The sequence below is a fragment of the Panthera pardus genome, unplaced genomic scaffold, assembly GCF_024362965.1.
Source record: "Panthera pardus isolate Hobbes unplaced genomic scaffold, ASM2436296v1 HiC_scaffold_24, whole genome shotgun sequence".
In the NCBI taxonomy this organism is placed as follows: Eukaryota; Metazoa; Chordata; class Mammalia; order Carnivora; family Felidae; genus Panthera; species Panthera pardus.
The window spans coordinates 43530859-43553032 of NW_026526810.1; the positions used below are offsets into that span (position 1 = coordinate 43530859).

The following is a 22174-nucleotide window of genomic DNA, read 5'->3' on the forward strand; positions in this document are numbered from 1 at the left end:
ATTATTAAGTGCTTCCAAATAAGGAACAAGTGTCTACAGGAAAGGGAAATGAGTCTTTGAATCTGCCAGAGGATGCCAGAGGACATCTTCAGCAATTTTAATAATAGCTTTGGAATAGATGCCTGCATGATCTTGAAATGATGACCACTAAAATCCTAAAGAGCTTTACTGTCTCAGGGAAGGAATAGTAAAATTGGGGAGGATGAACATAAAATAAATAGAATAAGAAGCTGAAAAGCCCACTTTTGTGTTGGCTTTATTAATTTGTTAAATAAATTAAACAATAAATAGGACATATGTCTACTTTTAAAATCCAAGATACAGATATCTTACATATAATTCATGTATAGTGTATCTCATTTAAAAAAATTGGCCATATTTATGTTTACCCTAAATATGTTCAAACTTTGAATTCATATATGAAAAACAGAAAAGCAAACAGTCTTTTACTTTTTAAATTCTGGGATAAAGTTGGGGCGCCTGGGTGGTTCAGTCAGTTAAGCATCTGAGTTCAGCTCAGGTCATGATCTCATACTTTGTGGGTTTAAGCCCCATGTCAGGCTCTGTGCTGTCTGCTTCAGATTCTGTGTCTGCCTCTCTCTCTGACCCTCCCCACTCATATTCTGTCTCTCTCTCAAAAAAATGAATAAACATTAAAAATTTAATTAATTAATTAATTCTGGGATAAAGTTGTGTGGGATGTGGGGTGCATGGGTGGCTTAGTCGGATAGGCGTCCAACTTCAACTCAGGTCATGATCACACAGTTTGTGAGTTCAAACCCCTCATTGGGCTCTGTGCTGACAGCTCAAAGCCTGGATCCTGCTTCGGATTGTGTGTCTCCCTCTCTCTCTGCCCCTCCCCCACTCACACTCTGTCTTTTGTCTCTCAAAATAAATAAACATTGAAAAAATCTTAAAAAAAAAAAAAAGAAATTGTGTGGGATGTGACTCCTTGGCCACATTTATTTTTATTTTTTATTATAATTTCTTTCTTTTTTAATGTTTATTTATTATTTTGAGAGAGAAAGAGAGAGAGGGAGTGTGTGTGTGTGTGAGCAGGGGAGGGGCAAGGAAAGAGGAAGACACAGAATGTGAAGCAGGCTTCAGGCTCCAGGTTGTCAGCACAGAGTTGGATGCAGGGCTTGAACCCATGGACTGCGAGATCATGACCTGAGCCGAAGTTGGACACTTAACTGACTGAGCCACCCAGGTGCCACTCCTTGGCCACATTTAAATGAGAAACATCTCTGAGATCCAATTTATTAAAGGCATCAAAAAAAAATCCTATTAATCATCTGCCAGCAGAATTTAAATTTTTTCAGTACATTTTAGTTAATTTCTATTTGGAAAGTCCATAAACAAGTCTAGTCAAGTTTAGAAATGTACATTTTAGAGAAAAGTATGAATACCATTTTCAGAAAGTGAGAGGAACCTCCATGCCCATGTCTCAGGGAATGTTAGTTGTGCAAATGAAGACAAGTGTCTCTGTAGTGACACGACTCTGGACTTGAGATGGATGAGACATATATGGAAGAGAAGTACACAGTAGGGGAAGAAAAGGAGAATAATTTCAGCTCCAAAGTTTTCTTCCTTTACGGTTCTGATCAAACAGGAACTTGTGAGCTGCCAGCCATGGTTTATTGCTCATCTTTTTACTCTAATTAGAAAGGAGGCATATGGTAAAGGACAATGCTTTTTATGCAAGATTTCAATGTTGCTTGGGTATTTAGGGATTGTGTATGTCCTTCAAGAGGGCCTTTTCATATATTTCTGTAAGGACAGAAAGAGAAGGATGGCAGGTTGAACAAAATGCTATGAGCCAAAATGACACACAGGAGGCAATTTAGCATCAAGCTTGTAAGTTTTCTGGTGGGACCAAGAGATCTGACACAGACACAGAGACACATGGGACCAGCATAAATGAGTTTCACTGCCACTGCTCCAAATTGCCAAAAAGCTGCAGTTTGAAAGAGATTGAGCCTTTGCTACCATGGCAGTAGATAGGTAAAACTGGCAATACAGCAACTCCCAAGCATATCCAGAATGTTTAAGGAGTGTGGTGGCTCAGTGGCTTGGCTCCAGAATCCTTGAAGAAATGATAATCCAAATGCTGTCCATTTACATGAGCTAGTCCTTAATCTTACTCCAAATAGTACTAGTTTTCATGTTCCTGCTGTTTTAGTGTCACTATGACCTCATGGTCACATCTTAGTATGATGTGACAAACAAAAGGCTATATTGAAGTTGATATTTGAAGTTAGAATTCAGTAATTCTTAGGAAATATACTACCACTATCAAATGACTAATGGGATTCTGCTTTACTGTATCAATGTGTGTTTGTACTTTTCATTTCCTATGGAAATAAAGATTCTACATTTTTAGGCCTTCCATATTGAATTTTTAAATATGAGCCAAAGTGGAAAAATTATTAGATTTCTAATTAAATGTTTATGAAATGTTTAAATGTTTCAAAATATTGTTCTAATACAATAGAAGAATGAGCAAAAGACAAGAACAAGCAACACACACACATATACAAATACAAATGGCTACAATGCATATACAAATATGTCTAATCTTAATAGAAATCAAATAAATGTAAATCAAGACAATGATAAGTACAGATTTTCCTTATCAGATTGGCAAACATAAAAAAGAATAATACCGGGAGTTGGTAGGTGTTGAGAGAAATGGATATTTCTTTCTCTGGTGTTAGGAATATAAATTGTACGCTCCTAGAGGATGATTTAAAAATACATGTCAAAATGTAAATATACATACTTTTTAACTTAGTGAATTTGCTTTTAGGAATTAATTATAAAAATAAAATCAGACAATATGTTAACATACTTGTTTACAAAGTCTCAACATAACAATGTCTATAACACAAAGTAAAAGAAACAAGTTAAATGTTTATTAATAGAGGATTGCTTAAATATATGGCACAAGCCAAACAATAGAATACTATGCAACCAATATAAAGCTATATTATGGAAAACACAGGCTTGTGAAATAGAAGGCACAGATTAACACATTCACTTTTTTGTGGAGGGAAGGATATGTACCAAAAGGAGCATTGTCACAAGTGTCTTCTGCAGGTAGAGGGAAGGATTCAATAGATGTTTTATTTCTCTTCTTTATAGCTTTCTTAATTGTTTAGGTTTGTTTCCTTACTTGTTTACCTCTATGTTCTATTTATTCACAAAATTAACTGAGCATTATCATGTGCCAGGTACTGTATTAGACAATGAAGACAGAGCAGTGAACTGATACTACTAGATACAAATCCCTATCTTCTTCATAACATTTGCATTTTATTGCAGGGAAAACAGAGAATGAAGAAAGTAAATATAAACGCAATGCTATGTTAAATGATGTTAAGTACTGAGGAGAAAAAGACTTTGCTAACACAAAGGCAAGGAACAAGGCAGAAAGCTTATCCATCTTCTTCTGTACTGGCCCTGGCCCTGGCACAGTTTATGGTCCAGAGTAGCAGTCAATATTACTTGCTGAGTGAATTTAAGAAGAGGATTCCAGTCAGGGCACTCTGTGGCCAGGGTACCATGCTGAAGATACACTATAAGACCTCTACCCCTGGGTTCTCCTTCCTTGGGTATATGCAGATGGTCTGTCTTCCTTCAACCCACACATTTTTTTTCTCCAAATCCAGGTAACATTCAGTTCGTCTTATCCACACCTTTCCTTATTTAATAACATTCTAGTCTGGCTTCTCTGAGAGTGGTATATGTTCCTTGGACTAAACTTGATTCTTTCACATCCAGTTCTTTCCCAATAATTTTGAAGATGGGATTATCTTATTGCATAGCCAACCTTTTTCACTATATGCCGATGCTTCATAATGTCACATAGTCTACTTACTTTGGGGATGTATCATTAAGTTTCTCCACATAATTGCCACAAATCAAACACATCTGACATTTATAAATGTGTTCTTGCTGGGTGCCTTCCCTTATTTCCTTTGGCTTTAGCTTGTGTTTCTTTGAATTCTGCTATGGTTAATTCTCTATGATTTTCTGTCCCAGGAAAAATTAGTCAGATTATACAAAGGGGCTACAGCAAGTTAGAAAGGCAGAAGAAATAGTAACTAATAAGCATCCCATTATGGTATATATATATATGGTATATATATATATCATATATATATATCATACATATATATTATATATATGGTTTCATCTGTTAGTTCTCATGTGCACAGAGATAAATGTCAAGGGCAATTTGGGTCTTTAAGCATGACAATGAAATTTAGGATATAGAGAACAAAGAAATAAACATTTGGCATTATCTTCCACCTGTCTTCACAAATGAAGTGGGTGAGATCTTAATGAAGGATTCAACTGCTAAGAGTGGCAGATGAAGGACTAGCATATACATAGATTAATATCAGAAATGATCATTATAAGCTTAAAGTATTAGTAATGATCACAACCTAATGCCTTTTTAAAGTAGATAGACATGAATTCAGTTTTTGGAACTGCATAATGATGACTATTTAAGGATATCCTCATAGGAAATTTATTGTTTAAACATTTGAGGTTTCTACCACAAGAAAAACAATAAACAAGTACTTTATCAGATCTTAGAACCACGCAATGAAATAGTCTATCAGTGGTTCTGGTTTGCAACAATCACAAGTCCCCCTAATAAACTCAGGAGGATATGTCATATTGCCCCCAAATTCCCTACAGATTCATTTTCAAGTATTTCACTTCTATCTGAGTTTGAGTTTCATTTATTCTGAGAAACGGCTTCCTTATCAGTAAAATATATGCATTAACATTTGCCACCAAACCAGCTCTCAGAAATGATTTGTGAGGTAGAGCGTATTCTCACTAAATTTCCTGAGTTTCCCTGTATAAAAAAAGATTTTATTTAATTTTTTTTAACGTTTATTTATTTTTGAGACAGAGAGAGACAGAGCATGAATGGGGGAGGCGCAGAGAGAGGGAGACACAGAATCCGAAGCAGGCTCCAGGCTCTGAGCCATCAGCCCAGAGCCAGACGCGGGGCTCGAACTCACAGACTGTGAGATAGTGACCTGAGCTGAAGTGTGACGCTTAACCGACTGAGCCACCCAGGCGCCCCCAAAAAAGATTTTAAAGCACACATGATGAGCTTTGTGACAGGCAAATAAGCTTCAATGATGAAGCTTTCCATTGGTCTCAGAAAATGATGCAGATATTTTGCATACATTATTTTACTTAATTATCACCACTCTGTGGAAAAAGTAACTATTATCGTAATTTCATAAATACAATTGAGACTCAGAGTCATCAAGTACCTTGTTCAAGGTCATGCAGATGGGAAATGACAGAGTCAGAATTCAAACCCTGACTTCATTGATGCTGCCTTATGTTTTTTACCTAAAAGAACAAACTTTCTTCCACTCAAAATGATGTTCCTTTGGGCTGTGTCACCTCCCCATATTCCTATCCTCAAATTTTAAGTCACCCACCTCTATTAGTAGGATATTTGAGGCTTCCAATTAGTTTGTTAGTTATAAGCACAATCCCAAGCCTATCTCAGCACAATGACTTATCCATTTTACCAGGCAGTTTCCTTCTGTATCTGAGTACCTTGTCTCTCCTATTAGAGAAGAAGAGGTAGGTACAAAGACAGGCATCAACCCTAAACTTCAGTATGCACTGATCCTCAAACAAGCATGCCAGTAAGATGGAACAAATGGAAAAATATCCCCAATTGAGAGGCTAGCTCTGACTTGGAAGCAATATTAAATATATCTTGTTCTGTGTTTTGAGGTTTCAAGGGACAGATGTTCATTCAAACCAGCTCCAAACAAAGAAGGAGACATTTTTCAGAAGTTCCATGAGAAAGAATCTGAACAAAGCTGAAAAACTGTGGCTATAAAAGCACGAGAGCTAGGGCTGCTTTTTCTCTCTCTTTCCCTTATAGCACGTCCTGCCTGGTAGCTGCATTCTCTCCTCTTTCTGAGGGTAAGCTGTTTCATCTTACACATGGTCAGTAATGGCTGCCTCACCATATCCCTATAAAACCTCTTGCCTTGAGTACATACCCCACAGGCAACTTCTCATTCATCTCTCAGTTCCATATTTCAGACAAAGAGTCTGATTTACCCAGCACTTCTTTTCAAACCAGAACACATAATCCTATGTCACTGACTAGTTTATGGGTGGGTCACCTCTGGATTAGAGGCCCACACCTATTCCAGTTGGCTGCAGGAACAGAGGGTACAAGTCTCCTTGTCTACCACCCTCTCTTTCTGAAATTAGAGGCACAGATGCGCAGACATCATGAACTCTAATGCACATATGTTCAAGTTCAAGTCTCCTTTGTTATGAGGTGTCCTTGCCATCTTTTCTCCAAAGCAATGGAGACAGACAAGATCCATTTTCAGTGAGGATGTTTATGAAAGAAATAGTGTCACTTCATAAAATAAATAGTAAAGTCATAGAAGCTAAAATATTAAAATTAAAATTAGAGAGTTAGGGAGGAAACAACTGGTATATGGCATCAATTTTCAATCTTGTTCTAGTAAAAGGAATGTCAGGCCATATCTGTAGAGTACCACCCAACTGAGCATTTTGAAGGCAATCTGGAATTTTTAGGTTGGTTCAGGCTGAGACTTGATAAATGGGTCAAACTCCCATAGTTTGAATTTAGTCAGGAAAATTGTCTGCAGAAACTAGGGGCAACCCTACGATTTGGGGTTATTTTAGCAACTAAATTTGATGAACAATGTGTTCATCTGTTAACATCTGGGGACTTGTTTAAAGAATCATAATTGCCTCCCAACACTTCAACCATTAATACTTTATCAATACGGCAGTGAAGTGAAGGGGACTTAAAATACATTATTATAACCCAAAATGTGCATGTCTCACATCCTTTTCAATATTCACTTTGCAATTCCATTACTGATTGTCTCTGACAGCAGGTATAGTACAACTTTATGGGCAGTCTTTTCATTTTATGAAGCTCTCCATCTGAAATATTAGAGAGTTGGGATTAGCGATTTCATAGACACAAGTTCCATCATTCATAAATCTTTTATCTTAAAATGGAAAGCATTATCTTTAAACATCTTCTACAAATCTTTCATGGGAATAGAAGGTCATTTATGAACTATACACAAGGTGAATAAAAGAAGTACACTTTATGAAGTTTTTGGACCATTAACTCTAGATTTTGCTTTTTTTTTCATTCAAAAAAATTGTATCTTTGAATGTTTTGAGAGAGTGATGGGAAAATCAGCTTCAATGAATTTTCTTTTTGTGGCCACTGATGTAGGTCACCAAGGTGATTGAAGTCTCCCAGCAGACTTTTAAATATTTGAAGCTGAAAATATTTAAGAGTGTACCAAATGAATAGTGCTTTAATTTTTATTTATATTCTATTTTTGGTATGGTTGTGATTATAGCCTCACCAAGACGGGTGATCAGTAATGAATGTGTCCTGTTGGCAGATCCCTCCAGGGCTCTGATTCAATCTTTTGAGTTATGGGATGAGGACAAAATGAACTATTTTTCAAGCTTGTAAATATGTGACAAATGACAGTGCAAGAACTATTGATTCCAATCACAGTGATACAATGTTTCATAGTCAAGACTGACTCTGGCTTTACAAATTACTTGCAAGTTGAACAGTAAACCCATGCACAACACGCTTCAACCTGGATCAATCTTCAAGAATATTTGTGTCAGTATTCGCCTCCAATTTGAATAAATTCCCAAAGTGAAACGGACTTTTCTTTTTTTACATTAAAAGGTGCTGTTGGGTTTACCCTAATCTTCAAAAGGAAGAAGAAAGCAGAAGGAAATCTTGTAAAATCCCCAGTGACTCTATACACAGGTATCTGCTTGTGTCTTTATTAAACAGTCATAATCAAATGTAATTGTGAAGTGCCACTCAAGAATAGGAATCTTACAACAGATAAAAACTTGTAAGTATTGCCTAGTTCAGCATTCAAATCTTATTAAAACATATCTGGAGACAAAACAAATACATAAAACTCATTCAGCAGATTAGAATTTGACACCACAGTAGCCATTATGTTCCTGTTTGGGACAATTGGATCTGATTATTTTCAAAAAAGCCTCTCAACATGACAGATAATTATATATGAAGACAGACCCTCTTAAAATCCTCCTTACTTGATCATGAGCACTCCTGTGTGTGAAGAAAACTTTTCCTAAAGAACCACTACACAAACCCAGTAGAATATAGTTTTGGGGGGCCAGAATTTTGCAGCGATTGTGAGAAGGCAGCATCTGTACTGACCCCAACCCCACCCCCACCCCTACCCTGTCGTGGAGCACCATTTTAAACTTGCCCTCAGGTTGTCACGGTATATTTTATGCAGGACTGACCTTAGCGGAGACTCTGCATGCTGATGTATTATTGACCTTCTTCCCCACTGCTTACTCAAACAGGCCATCTGGGTACCAGGACGGTACAGGGAATATGTCCAACTTTCCAGACCAAGATAAAAATAAATAAAATGCGGGGGCGGGAGGTGGGGTAGAAGGAAGGCTCTTAGCTTGTACTATGGATTTGTTTATTCAGACATAATTGGCGTGGATCTGGCCAAGGCACAATTTCATTCTTTGTGTAATCCGCAGGCCTCCTGGCCCCTCCCCTCATTGTTCATCTCCATTAAAGTGTGATGAGCCACTAGGCAAGAAAGGAGGGCAGGGAGGCTGCAAGGCCACCACCAGCCCCTCATTATAGAGTCACACTTCTGGGGAGGCTGGAATTAACCAGGGTGTGAGGATGGACACTGAGCAAAGACAGACCCAACCTCAGCCCAGTCCACCATGGTGAGGGCTGCTTCTTCCTCCCATCCCTCTACTGTGCTAGGAGTGAGTACTGCAGATCTGGAGCCTGGTGAGCCAGGTTGTCATTGCTAGGGGTTTACCTGGCCAGCAGCCCTCAGCTGTCCCCCAGTTGAATCACAAAGAGCCCAACCTTGCCAAGACAGGCCAGGCACATTTACAGCTTCCCTGGTGAATTTTTCCTAGGCTGGAATCCATTTTTAGCGGCTTCACTTGGTTGATCAATGGTTTCCTTTCAATGGTGATATTGACTTAGGAAAATAGTTCAGAATGTCAGATTCAGTTCATACTGAACTGCTCTCCGGGACCCAAAGATAGTTGTGAGTTCTCCATAGCACAGAACACTACCAATGACAAGGGAGGGTTCTGCTTAACCTCTTTTCTTCATCATCAAAAAACTCTTTCTCTCCTTTTCTGGTGTTAAGTGCGATTTGTTTATAATTTAGTTAAGGAGCATAAAGGTTTTTAAAAATATATAAATTTTAAATATTTTATTAAGAAAAAAACATAGTAATCTTTTGGACCTCAGCCTTAATATCTTTCTGGATCTCTCTCCTTAGGCAAGGGAAACAAAAGCAAAAATAAACTATCGAGTCTGCATCAAAATAAAAGGAAAGTGAAGGAAATCATCAGCATAACAAAAAGATGAGGTCCACAATAAAAAGGCAATCTACTGAACGGGAGAAGATATTTATAAATATGAAGAGCTCATACAACTCAACACCACAAAAACAAATAATCTGATTAAAAATAGGCAGAAGACCAGGACAGACATTTTTCCAAATACATGGACAACAGAAACATGAAAAGATTTTCAGCATCACTCATCATCAGGGAAATGCAAATCAAAATCACAATGATGCATTAATTCACACCATTCAGAATAGCCAGTATCAAAAAGACAAAGAAATGATAAACGTTGGTGAAGATGTGGAGAAAAGAGGACTCTTGCACACTGTTAGTGGGAATGTAAATTGGTACAGTTACTCTGGAAACTATTATGGAACGTCTTCAAAAAATTAAAAATACAAGTACCATATAAGCCAATAATTCTATTCCTGGGTATTTACCTGAAGAAAACAAAAACACTAATTCAAAAAGATATATGCGCTCCTATATTTACTGCAACATTATTGGATACAGCCAATATATGGAAGCAACCTAAGTGTCCATTGATAGATGAATGGATAAATAAGATGTGATATATATATAATGGAACAGTAGTCAGCCATTAAAAAGAATGAGATCTTGCCGTTCACATCAACATGAATGGACCTAAAGGGTATTATGCTAAGTGAAGTAAGCCAGACACAGAAAGACAAATATCATATGATTTCACTTACATGTGAAATCTAAAAAACAAAACAAGTCAACAAAAAAACAACAACAAAAAAGAGAAACACACTCATAAATATAGAGAAAAAACTGGTGGTTACCAAAGGTGAGGAGGGTGGGAGGATGGGTGAAATGGGTGGAGGAGATTAAGAGGTACAAACTTCCAGTTATAAAATAAATAAGTCACAGCACACAGAAAAGTACAACATAGAGAATGGAGTCAATAATATTGTAATACATTTAATTATCATCAGCATTTCATAATGTATGTAACTGTTGAATCACTACATTGTACACCCAATTTTTGGACTAAATATTCAGCACAGTTTTGTGTGGCATAGAAATGCAGATGTTAGCTAAGAAAAAGTCCCCTCCTCCCTGAAGCCTTCTCACCCAACTGCTCCCATCTAGTTCCTCTCCTCCCTTCATTCTTCCACTTTGTAGAGATTGTTATAATATCCTCCATAATATAATGTGTTGTTCATCCATGTCTACCCTTTCCAGAGTCTGAAAGGCTAGGACCACATTGAATTATCTGTACCAACTCAGTACTGTACCTAGCACAGGGGATAAATTCAATAAATATTTGCCAAATGAATGACTAATTATAACTAGTTTCCACAGATTTTCCTCAATTTACAATGGGGTTACATCCCAATAAGCCCATTGTCAGTTGAAAATATTGTAAGTCAAAAATGCACTTAATGCACCTAAATTACCAAACATCATAGCTTAGCCTTACCTATCTTAAACATGCTCAGAACACTTACATTAGCCTACAAGTGGGCAACAGCATCTAACACAAAGCCTATTTTATAATAAAATGTTAAATATCTTATGTAATTTAGTGAATACTGAAAGTGAAAAACAGAATGGTTATATGGCTACAGAATGGTTATAAGTGTGTTGGTTGGTTATCTTTGCAATTGCGTGGCTGACTAGGAGCTGTGGCTCACTAACACTGCCCAGAGTCATGAGAGAGTATTATTACTGCATAAAGGTAGCCCATGAAAAGGTCAAAACTCAAAATTTGAGGTACGGTTTCCACTGAACGTGTATCACTTACCTGCTGTCGTAAAGTCGAAAATTTTTAAACTGAACCATCGTAAGTTGGAAACTATATTTAGAATTTAGCAGTATACCTGGCAATTTAGTTAATCATCTCAATTTGAGGAGGTGGGTATTCCTCTCATCCCCATTGTAAAGAGTGGGAGAGAGAGGTTAAATAGTAGCTAAAAACCTGAGTCAGTTTGTACTTGGCTTGATTACAGAGCTTGAATTCTAGCTACCACACCACATGATAACAGATGAATGTTTATTCCTCCCATTGTATGCAAATGAGAAATTTATGCTTCCGTTTGGGGTTAAATAAAAACAGTTTTACAAAATCACTGGGTATACTGGGTTGTGACAGTTATTCAGAGCCTTTGGGGAGACCTAACACAAATTGTAAAATGCATTGAGGCTCTGTTATATTTGTTGAAACTTTTTTGCATTGGCAAAATTCAAAATGTGTAAGCACACACTTTGGATATGCATTAATTTTGTCTTCAGAAAAGTGCATCAATCTATGGTATCCAAACCCACAAAGATAGTAATAATGTTGTTTTACCATCCAGGCTCTGCCAATAGACAAAACTCTTCCTAGCAGCTTCTCTTATTAGCCATATGCCTTTGAACAGCCAATACAATTTCTCTGACCCTCACTTTCCTCCTCTGTAAAGTGGAAATATTAATAGTGCCTTCCTCAGAGGGTTGTTCCAAGGAATAAGTGAGATAACACTTAGGAAAAACTTAGCACATTAACTGGTACATGTTTAGGAGTTTAATCAAAGATGGGCATCTACATGACATCAAAATACCTAAGTATCATTGAATACCTATTCAAAGTAAATAAAAATTAGCAAGGATAATATAGAGAACACAAAAAACATAAAAGAGAAAAAAAATCTGTTCAATAGCACTAAACTGTACATTTAAAAATAACTAGAATGGTAACTTTTATGTTATGTATTTTTTGCCACAATAATAAAAAAAAATCTCTCCATTATCCTCAGTGTATATCATAATGAGAAAACAAAAAGTAAAAGAAAACAAACCTTCTATCACTGTAGAAATTTCTAAACTATCTAGAACAATATATACTATTTATTTTCATGAATGTTAAAATTTAATACAGTGAAAATTTTTCATTAGAATATTTTTGTGTGTCAAATAATGATAATATCCAAACAAATTTTTATTGATGTTTCTAGGACTTTTTCATATCTTCTTTATATTCTCAAGAATTAAGTAGGCTCCCACTAAAATTTTTACATATTCTAATATTTAGGATGTTAATTTTTTCAAAGCACATTTTAAAATCACATTTTCTTTGCAACCCTTCTAAATTGATATTTCCCACAATCTGTAACAAAACACAAATCTGAATCTGAGGCGGTGCCTTGCTGAGGGTTTGTTGGTGCCTAAGAAAGATGGGCTTTCTTGGGCTCAGAAAAAGAAGAGCGGAGCTACAGAGTAAGAGCGTGGCACAGGCAAAAAGCTGGCTGGTTCCAGCCTATGGCTACGGAGTCCCCATTTCATGTGCCCTTCCTGCTTCCCCTCTAACACAGTGAATTGCCACAAAGAGTAGCATTTGCCATCCTGATATTTCTGAGACCTGTCCTTAAGCCTGACATCAGGCCATGTGGGGGATGTTAGAAAGTTCAAGAGAACTTTCAGTTCCTCAGAGGTAAAGGCCAACAGGTTGAGCATGGATAGTTACAGTAAGAAGGGTGGAGGGTAGCCTCCAGGCATGTTGTCTAAGAAAACAGACAGAAAGTATAAGACAGAAAATATAGACTCAGGGTGCCCTCATGACAAGCACTTAGCAATGTCAGTGGCCTTCTTTGGCAGTGTGGCCTATGGGACCAATGGCACCTCTACTTACCCTCTGCCTTCTCTTTTCTTTGCTTTTCAAACATGATGTAGACCTGAATGATAGTGGCTGTTCCACTTCCAATGGGCATTATTTTCAGGAAGCTTGTGATCAGCATGGTGTGAAAGAGTGATGTTGCCACCCATGGTTGGTCAGCCGCAAGGAAATTTGACTCAAGGCCATTGAGTGCCTCATAAAAGAGAAAGAGAATGTGTGTGGCCAGGGGTTGGGGTGGAGGTTGGTCATTACCACCCAGATATGTGGTATCTCCAAACCTGGCTGGTGAGCAGAACTTCCTGGAGAACCCTATACATCCAAAGCCAATATATCAGATTCTCAAGAGATATAGCTCAGAAACCTGTGATTTGAAAAATAACAAAAAACAAAAAACAAGTTCTGATGATGAGCCAGTTTAACAACAACTGGAATGGTATCTACATCCAATTCAATAGGATCATCATAATAAGAGTGAATGTGCTCAAAGGAATGATAGGATTCCTGATGGTACTTCCTAAACATAGCCGTTTATTTACCAGTATTATGGGACACATTTTTATTGAGCACCTATGTGTCAGCAATGGCAGTAATGAAAATAAACATAGCCTTTACTCAGACTACTTACCGTAGACTAAAAGAGACACCATGTATTCTCGGGCTCTTGACTTTGTTCTTCTGTGTGAGGACATGGAGACAGTATACCCATCCTTTTCTTGAATAAAGTCAAACCAACTGCTTAGCAAAATGTAAATCAAATGGCTTATACCAACTGTATGACAAATGCTAAGTCATACATTTGCTAAGTAATATGGGACATTCAAACATTAAATTAAAATACTATATATGATTTAATGGCAATAACCATAATTTGTTAAACACCTACTCTGTGCCAGGCATGGTTAGACATCTTCACATTTAATCTCCAAAATAACGTGGGGCCTGCCTGCCTCCAAAGTTCTTTGCAGTGCTGCTGTTCCCCCTTAACAACCATGTGAGTTGTCTTACATATCCCTGCTGACTGCAGATCCGTCACTCAGTTGCCTTGCAATGTTGGCCAATTTACCTAATTTTTCTGAACCAGTTTTCTCACCTAGAAAACTGGGGAATATACAACTTACTTTGCAGAGTTACTGCAAAGTGAGGTGAAATACTGTTTCTAAGGTATCAAAACAGCTGCTTGATGCATAGCAGGTGCCCAGTCAGTGCTAATTCTTTCAGGTCCCTAACTATTCTCTCCTGTCAGCTGGCACCCATCTTGTGAGATTCATTCACACTAAACAGGAATTGGAACTGAAATTCTCAGTTTCCCAAAGGTTATATATATCCGCCACAGGTGACACATTTATGTAAAGGAGACATGCCACAGATGTAAAGTGCTGGCATCACACAGCATGTGAAAAACACCACATACATGGCCACAGGCATTAGGTGTTGGGAAATTTGGGGAGGAACAAAGACACTGTGGACTTGGTAGCGTCAAAAGTTCAGACTAATAGTGAGATTTGATGACAGGGGTTTCAGATGCATTTTAAAAAGGGAGAAAGTAGGCAGGTTCTCTTACATCAACCACCTAAGAGTTGTGCTGTGCTATGAAAAGCAATGACTCTCCTTTTCCTCTCTGCCATCTGCCTGGCAGCTGCAAAGTAGCAACCATACATGAATGCATCGCCATCCATGTTGGCCAGGCATGTCCAAATTGGCAATATCTGCTGAGAGCTCTATATTGCCTGGAACATGGCATCCAGCCTGATGGTCAGGTGCCAAGTGACAAAACCTCTGGGGGAGGAGATGACCCTTTCAACACCTCCTCCAATGAGAAGAAGTCCTGGCAAGCATGTGCCCAGGGAAGTGTTTGTTGATCTGGAACCCACAGTCATTAATAAGTCTACACTGTCACCTACCACCAGCTCTTCTACCCTGAACAGCTCATCACAGGCAAGGAAGATGCTACCAATAACTATGCCTAAGGGCACTTCACCATTGGCAAGGAGATCACTGACCTTGTTTTACACCAAATTTAGAAACTTGCTGATCAGCACACAAGTCTTCAGGGCTACCTGTTTTTTCCATAGTTTTGGAGAGGAACTGGTACTAGGTTCACCTCCCTGCTAATGGAACGTCTCTCTGTCGATTATGACAAGAAGTCCAAGCTCGAGTTCTCCATTTACCCAGCCCACCTTGTTTCCATAGCTGTTAAGCCCTACAACTCCGTCCTCACTCCCCACACTACCCTGGAGCACTCTGATTGTGCCTTCCTTGTAGACAATGAGGCCATCCATGACATCTGCCATAGAAACCTCAATATTGAACTCCCAACCTACACTAATCTGAATAGGTTGATAGGTCGAATTCTGTCCTCCATCTCTTCTTCCCTCAGAGTTGATGGAGCCCTAAATGTCGACCTGCCAGAAATCCAGATAAAGCTGGTGCCCTACCCTGCATCTACTTCTCTCTAGCCACATATGCCCCTGTCATTTCTGCTGAGAAAGCCTACCATGAACAGCTTTCAATTGCAGAGATCACAAATGCATGCTTTGAGCCAGCCAATCAGATGGTAAAATGTGACCCTTGCCATGGTAAATCCATGGCTTGCTGCCTATTGTACCATGGCAAGGTAGTTCCCAAAGATGTCATGCTGCCATTGCCACCACCAAGGGCAAGTGTGCCATCCACTTTGTGGACTGGTGCCCCATTCACTTAAAAGTTGGCATTAATTACCAGCTTTCCACTGTGGTACCTTGTGGGGACCTGGCCAAAGTATAGTGAGTGAGTTGTGTGCATACTGAGCAAAACCACATCCATTGCTGAGGCCTGGGCTCACTTGGAACACAAGTTTGACCTGATATATGCCAAGCGTGCCTTTTTTCACTGGTATGTGGGTGAGCTAATAGAGGAAGGAGAGTCTTCTAAGGCGAGGAGGAAATGGCTGCACTTGAGAAGGATTATGAGGAGGTTGGTGTGGATTCTGTTGAAGGAGAGATGAAGAAGAAGAATCCTAAAGTTAAAAATGTCACAAAGGTACTGCTTTTATAAGGAAGCTTATTCTGTTTTAAACATTGAAAAGCTGTGGTCTGATCAGTTAATTTGTACGCAGAAGTATATATTCTCACATACAATTACTGACCTATGCTTTAAAACATGACACTTTGTTACAGATTCAAGCTGTCCATTTCTCTTATGGGTTTGAATAAAGTATTCCCTATCTTAAAAAAATAAAAATAAATAGCAAATAAGAAGAAAAGCATGTGATTCAAGATAGACATGGAGGTGAAAAAGCCCAGGTGTGCTCAGGGGTCAATGAGATGCCAGGATGCGGGGGTATAGGATTTGTACAGAGGTTTAAGACAAGCATAGGACTTAAAAGTTCAGACAGGCCAAATGATCAGTGATCTAGAATGCTGGTATAAGGAGACAGGTGATAAGGAGCCATGGTTTCTTGAGCAGTCAACTAACAGGGTGAAAGCTATGGGCTGGGGAATATTTGTCTGGAAGTTATATACCTGATGGAGTGGGTGGGGCAAAGTAGAGGTCAATTGCAGGTAGTGGATGTGCCCATATTTAAAGGATTCTCAGCTGGACTCCTTCAACCCTGACTTTATGATTTATTTTAAGTCACCATTTTGGGGTCTGCCTCCATTTATTCCCTATCCTTCATCCAAGCCAAGTATGGCCAAGGCCTTTGTCCTTCAGACTCAAAGTTTTATGATCATCTTCTACTCTTTCCTATCCCGTAGTACCCATATCCATCTAATTGCCATTCACATTGACAACCTCACTCATTCATTTCATTTTAATAGTGTGCTTGGCATCATACCATAAACATATGTCATCTGTGTGCTGGCGTCTCCATCCATGATGCCAATCCCTTCTTCTAGACTTGTGTCATTTATCACCTGGTTGACTTGTGCCTCTTCTATTTGGGAATCTATTTATCAAATATCACTAGCATTCCAGCTAATGAACAACGCACACAGAAATAGACTATTAGTGCCAGATAGAGTGTTAAAAGTCATCTAGTCCAACACTTACAATTTATTAAAGAGGAAACTGAGGCTCTGAAAGGTAAAGTCACTCTAGACAGTAGACGAACATTTTAAATCCAGGTCTGCTGATCTCTGCAGCTGTTCTTAACATTTGTTATATTATCGCCATAAGTGATTACGGTGTATGACAATTCCACTAGCCAATAAAGCACAAAACCAAGACCTGCAGAGCTAGAAATAGAGTCTAAACTTGCTGCTTAATAAAAATAAGAAATCCTCATTTACATTTACAAGAAGGTAAAATACTCATCAGCCTCCTTCCATTAGAGCCAACAGCCACAACCCAAAGAATCTCACAAAAAGACTAATAACTCAGGGAGTAGGAAACTATCACCCATGGGCCAAACCAGCCAACTGCCTGCTTTTATAAACCATGTCACAGTAGGTGTGGCTTGGATCACAACCACACCCCTTCATTTACATATTGTCTATGGCTGCTTTTGAGCTAAGATGAGAGTTGAAGAGTTGTGACAGAGACTGTATGACCTACAAAACAGAAAATACTTACTTCTTTTTTCTTTTACAAGTTTTCTGAACCCTGGATTAGAACATTTTAGTTTTATGCAAAGCAAAAATGAATTCCATATTTGGGTGAGGGTTTTCTGGGAAAGCTATCCAAGGTGGTAGCTGGCTGGCCTAGAGTTTAGCACCACAACTCATTGTAGTTCTTAATTCCTACATTGGGTCCTAAGTTTTGAGCTCCTTTGATACCAATTCAGCCCAAGTCTTTTTCTACCTGTTCAGGCAGAAGCCCATAGATATAATTCCACCTGTCAGCAATCCCTCATAACCTAGTAGTCTCCCAACAGGCCTCCCTGCCTTCAGTCAAAACGTCCAAGCTGCATTCTCCATAGCTCTCAGTGCTCCTCACTGTAAGCTAACTACAGGGCACATGCCAAGCCAGGCCTCCCTTCCCATGTAAATTGTTCCAGTGGCCCCTACTGCCTAGGGTAAGGCTGCTTTACCCCAGCTGCACATCAGAGTCTTGGGATGGTTTTTATAAGTATAGATGTCCTGGTATCACCTCAAAAGTACTAAATCTGAAAAGTACATACTCTTTTGAAGCCCTTAAGAGAGGGCTTCCCTGCCTGTCCTATCTGAAGGAGAATGCTCCCATTGGTCTCTGTCCTATTCAATCCTATTACCTTGTTTTATTTTTTTAATAGCATTTATCAGGGTCTGACAGATTAGAGCTGCTTGCTTCTTTATTGTCTGTCTTTTCATCAAATAATATGAGCTTCCTGAGTGTAGACTGGGTCCCAGGTACCAAGAACAGTGTCTGACCTACAATAAGGATCCAAAGATATCTGTGAAATTTTTTTGGGTAGTCTTCCTTCATCTGTCCTTGGCTAACCTGTCCCCACATCCAGGTTCCTCTAAACCACCCACTTAGAGTGGTCCCAGTGCACAACGCTGCCTCAGTACTGTCATGCGCCGAGTTGCCTGGAATGTCCACATTTGCCTGCTGAGTACATGACTGCTCTTCCACAAGCCACTGCAAAGTTGCCTCTCTGTTCCCTGACTCCGGTAAGCAGAGGTGAGCCTACACCTTTCAGCTTCATTACACATCTTCCCACTGTTAGGATTATTTAACACATAAAGACCTCCTACCACTTAACTGGAGGCTCCCTAAGGGCATTCATTTTTTATTCCCAGAACCTAATACTTTACTCAGCAATACCAAACCTTAAATAAATGTTTTTTGAATAAACTAATAGATGGGTGGAAAAAGAAGGAAAGGAAGCAAGGGAGGAAAGGGAGAAGGAGACAAGGAGAGGAAAAAAGGGAGGGAGGGAGGAGAAAAAGAGAGAGAAGAGAAGATGAAAAACCACCTTGTGTTCACGGTGGTTTGTTGCTAAACCAGCAGATGCTGTAATGTAAAGCTGAGTGGTCAGCTCCAGACACATGATCTATTCAGTGATTTCTTTTGAAGACTCTACTGTTTGCTACTGCAACGTTTTCTTGAAGATGCTGCCACAAGGAAGAAAGGATGGGCCTTCCCAACCAGACTTGGGGGATGTTTTAAAAGCCTTTATTTGGGCACCTCCAGTCACAGACTTGGTAGTGTGGTGGAGGAGAGCAGCAGAGAAAACAGTTAGTGGAGACTGAACAGCCTCAAAATTACCTGGTTTCAAATGTGTTTATACATCCCCTGCTCCTTTCCAACACATTTTCAAGGCCATCTGTGGCACTGAATGTTTTAAAGTAAAGGTTTTATGACACCTTTAAAGTATACCTATGTGAGGGGCTAATTCAGGAATATTTTTCTAAGGTGGGGAAGCAATCAAAATTGTTTTTCTCTATAATGAAACATGGCCTTCTCTAGTAAATAGTAATTTTCACTTGGGTTAGGGATGCATAGAAGAGGAGAGAGAGACTGCAGTTGAGGAATTTGCATGTACTTGGAAAGGGCATTTCGCATATGGCTATTTGTGATGATGTGCCTTTAAAAGTATAGCCCTATTATGGATGCATTTCATGAGTTAAAAGGGTGACATTTCTTCGTATTAATAAAATAGAGTTAAGTTCTAATGAGATGAACCTGACATAAATATCCAATTTTAACTGATAGAGTTTTTACATTTTTCATTGATGATAAAAAACGGCTTCCTGATTAAATGAGAAATTCTAGCAGCTTCTTAGAAGAATAGTTAGGAGGAAAAAGAACATAAAATAAAGATGTATTGCAGAGGACAGCAAAGCTATGCAAGATTTCACATTTTTCTTAAATGCACATGACAGGGCACCAGTGGAAAGCGCTGTGTGAAATGATGTACAACGAGTGAAACTAAAGCTCAGATAAGTTAATTGAACTTGCCCCCAGTCACTCTGCAAATCTGCAGCAGGGATGGGATTTGAACCCAGAGCCACTAAGTTATGATGTCATTTCTAACCTCGGGAGCACACACATTTATAGAGACATCAAGAACATCATTGCAAAGCTTAACACCAAAAAAAAAAAAAAAAAGAAAAAGAAAAGAAAAGAAAAAGAAAAAGAAAAAGAAAAAGAAAAAGAAAAGAAAAAAGAAACCCAAAACACAAAAAAGAACAAAAACCAAAAAACCAAACCCTGGCTGCCAAAGCTGATTTCTGTTGTTAATTCTATTGGGCTAGATCCCACGGCACTATGGTCATCTGTTAGGTTGTACCACTGACTGGTCATTCTCCTTTCAAAATGTGCAGTAAGACTGCAGTCATCTATTTTTAGAGTTTATTGTTTCTTTTAAAGCTATTTATGTCTTTGTAATTTAAAGGGGGAAAAGCTTGCTAAATCATGTACAGTTAAATTTTTCTAATCTAGACCTCATTAAATCCAGGATTTGTGCTAATTCCATCCAAACTGAGCTGAATTGTGTGCTATTTTTGAAGAAAAGATGAATAAGCAAATTGACAGCATAGTTAAAGAACACATTTAACCTACTTAAATTAATTATGTGTTTTTAGGTATGTTGGCAGGGAATGATTTGGAGTGAATATGCTAAATGATAGTAACAACTGCCAATATGCCACATGTCTGTGGCCAGACCAAGAGTCAAGAGATAATGTGACATATTATTGACTTTGATCTCAACGACAAACTTATGAAATGGTCCTACTTTACAGATAAGGAAACTGATAAAGATGTTATTTCATGTGTCCAAGGTATCACAGTAGGGGAGAATCAGCATTTAAACCCAGGTCTGGCTGGCATCAAAGCCTGTGTTCTCACCTTCATGCTCTATTACGATAATTCCTGGTCATCTGGGAGTCCCAGGCTTCATAAGGATATGATGAAAGGTGAGAAGCAAAACATGTTCCAAATGTTACATATGACCTCAAAGAGGCTTTGGCTCAAGAATGCCTATCTTACAGCCTATTTTTAAATCTCTTCTGTTCATAAAAGTGGGGTATCTATTCTAAACCATTTTGCTAGCAGAGTGTTTTTTGGATAACTGTATCAGAAAGCAAGGCAACCTTCTTATTTGCAAATAGATTAATTCTGGCTTCTCATCAGTTCCTCCTTAGTTGATGTTAGTGAAATTTTGTTGTATAAAGATGGAATTATCTTAACACTAATTGATAAATTATACAATCATTTTATTTGGGGCAGTATCCTGGTTGTTCCATAAATTGGTCCAGTGCAAAGCTGGCAATAAGCCTGGCAGTAGGTGCCAGCACTGTGTTAGAATCCAGACAGCTGCTAAAGGCAGTGCCGCTCAGAGCTATGTTGGAGCCTGAGGTGGAAGGAAAAATAAGCAATACTGATCATGTCTTAATTTAAGATTTCAATATTTTCTTCATCATGGATTTTTTGTTTTAATTTTTATTTTTAAAATAATGCATTAAGATATTACTTATCTTAGGGCACCTGGGTGGCTCAGTCGGTTAAGCATCCTGCTCTTAGTTTTGGCTCACATCATGATCTCATGGTTCATGAGTTCAAGCCCCAAGTCAGGCTTGAACTGTTAAATGTTAAAATGTTAACTGTTAAATGTTAAAATGTAAAATGTTAAAAAAGGATATTACTTACCTTGATCGCTTCTGAGTTTTGATCACCCCCTTAAATGCTGCATCTGAGACCAGTACCTCACTTGCCTCACCTTACTCCCAGTCCTGGATGGTCTGGATGTGACCAACAGAGTGTTCTTAAAAATGGAACATTTCCCATGAAAATCAGTATTTCTAACATCCCTTGTAAAAACTGGAAAAAATGGCAACATTGGACTTGCCTTTTCATATGGCAAAAGGTGGCTTTATCCAAGTGGCGGCTGCCTCGACTGGAGAGTAACTGCTGATTTCTCAGCATCCCCACCACTTCCTGACTGGTTCAGTTACTGCCTGACCCCTGTAGGACTTGAGTTGAGTATTCTGGGGCTAGACCAAATGTACAAATATTATTCTCTAACATTCAGGAAACATGTTTTGCCATAGCCTATAATATTCCTTCAGGATTACCAATGTGCCACTCTTGACATTAAATCACAAGTTAAGATCACTGTCAGCAAAACCCTGAAAATAACTCCATGGACCAGCACTGAGGATCACAGATCACAAGGCTGAGGGTGCA

General features: G+C 38.6%; 1 pseudogene; it reads left to right on the plus strand.

Annotated features, from left to right (window-relative positions):
- The first annotated feature begins 14673 nt into the window (after nucleotides 1-14673).
- Nucleotides 14674-16117, plus strand: LOC109262581 (tubulin alpha-1 chain-like; annotated as a pseudogene).
- Nucleotides 16118-22174: the final 6057 nt, after the last annotated feature.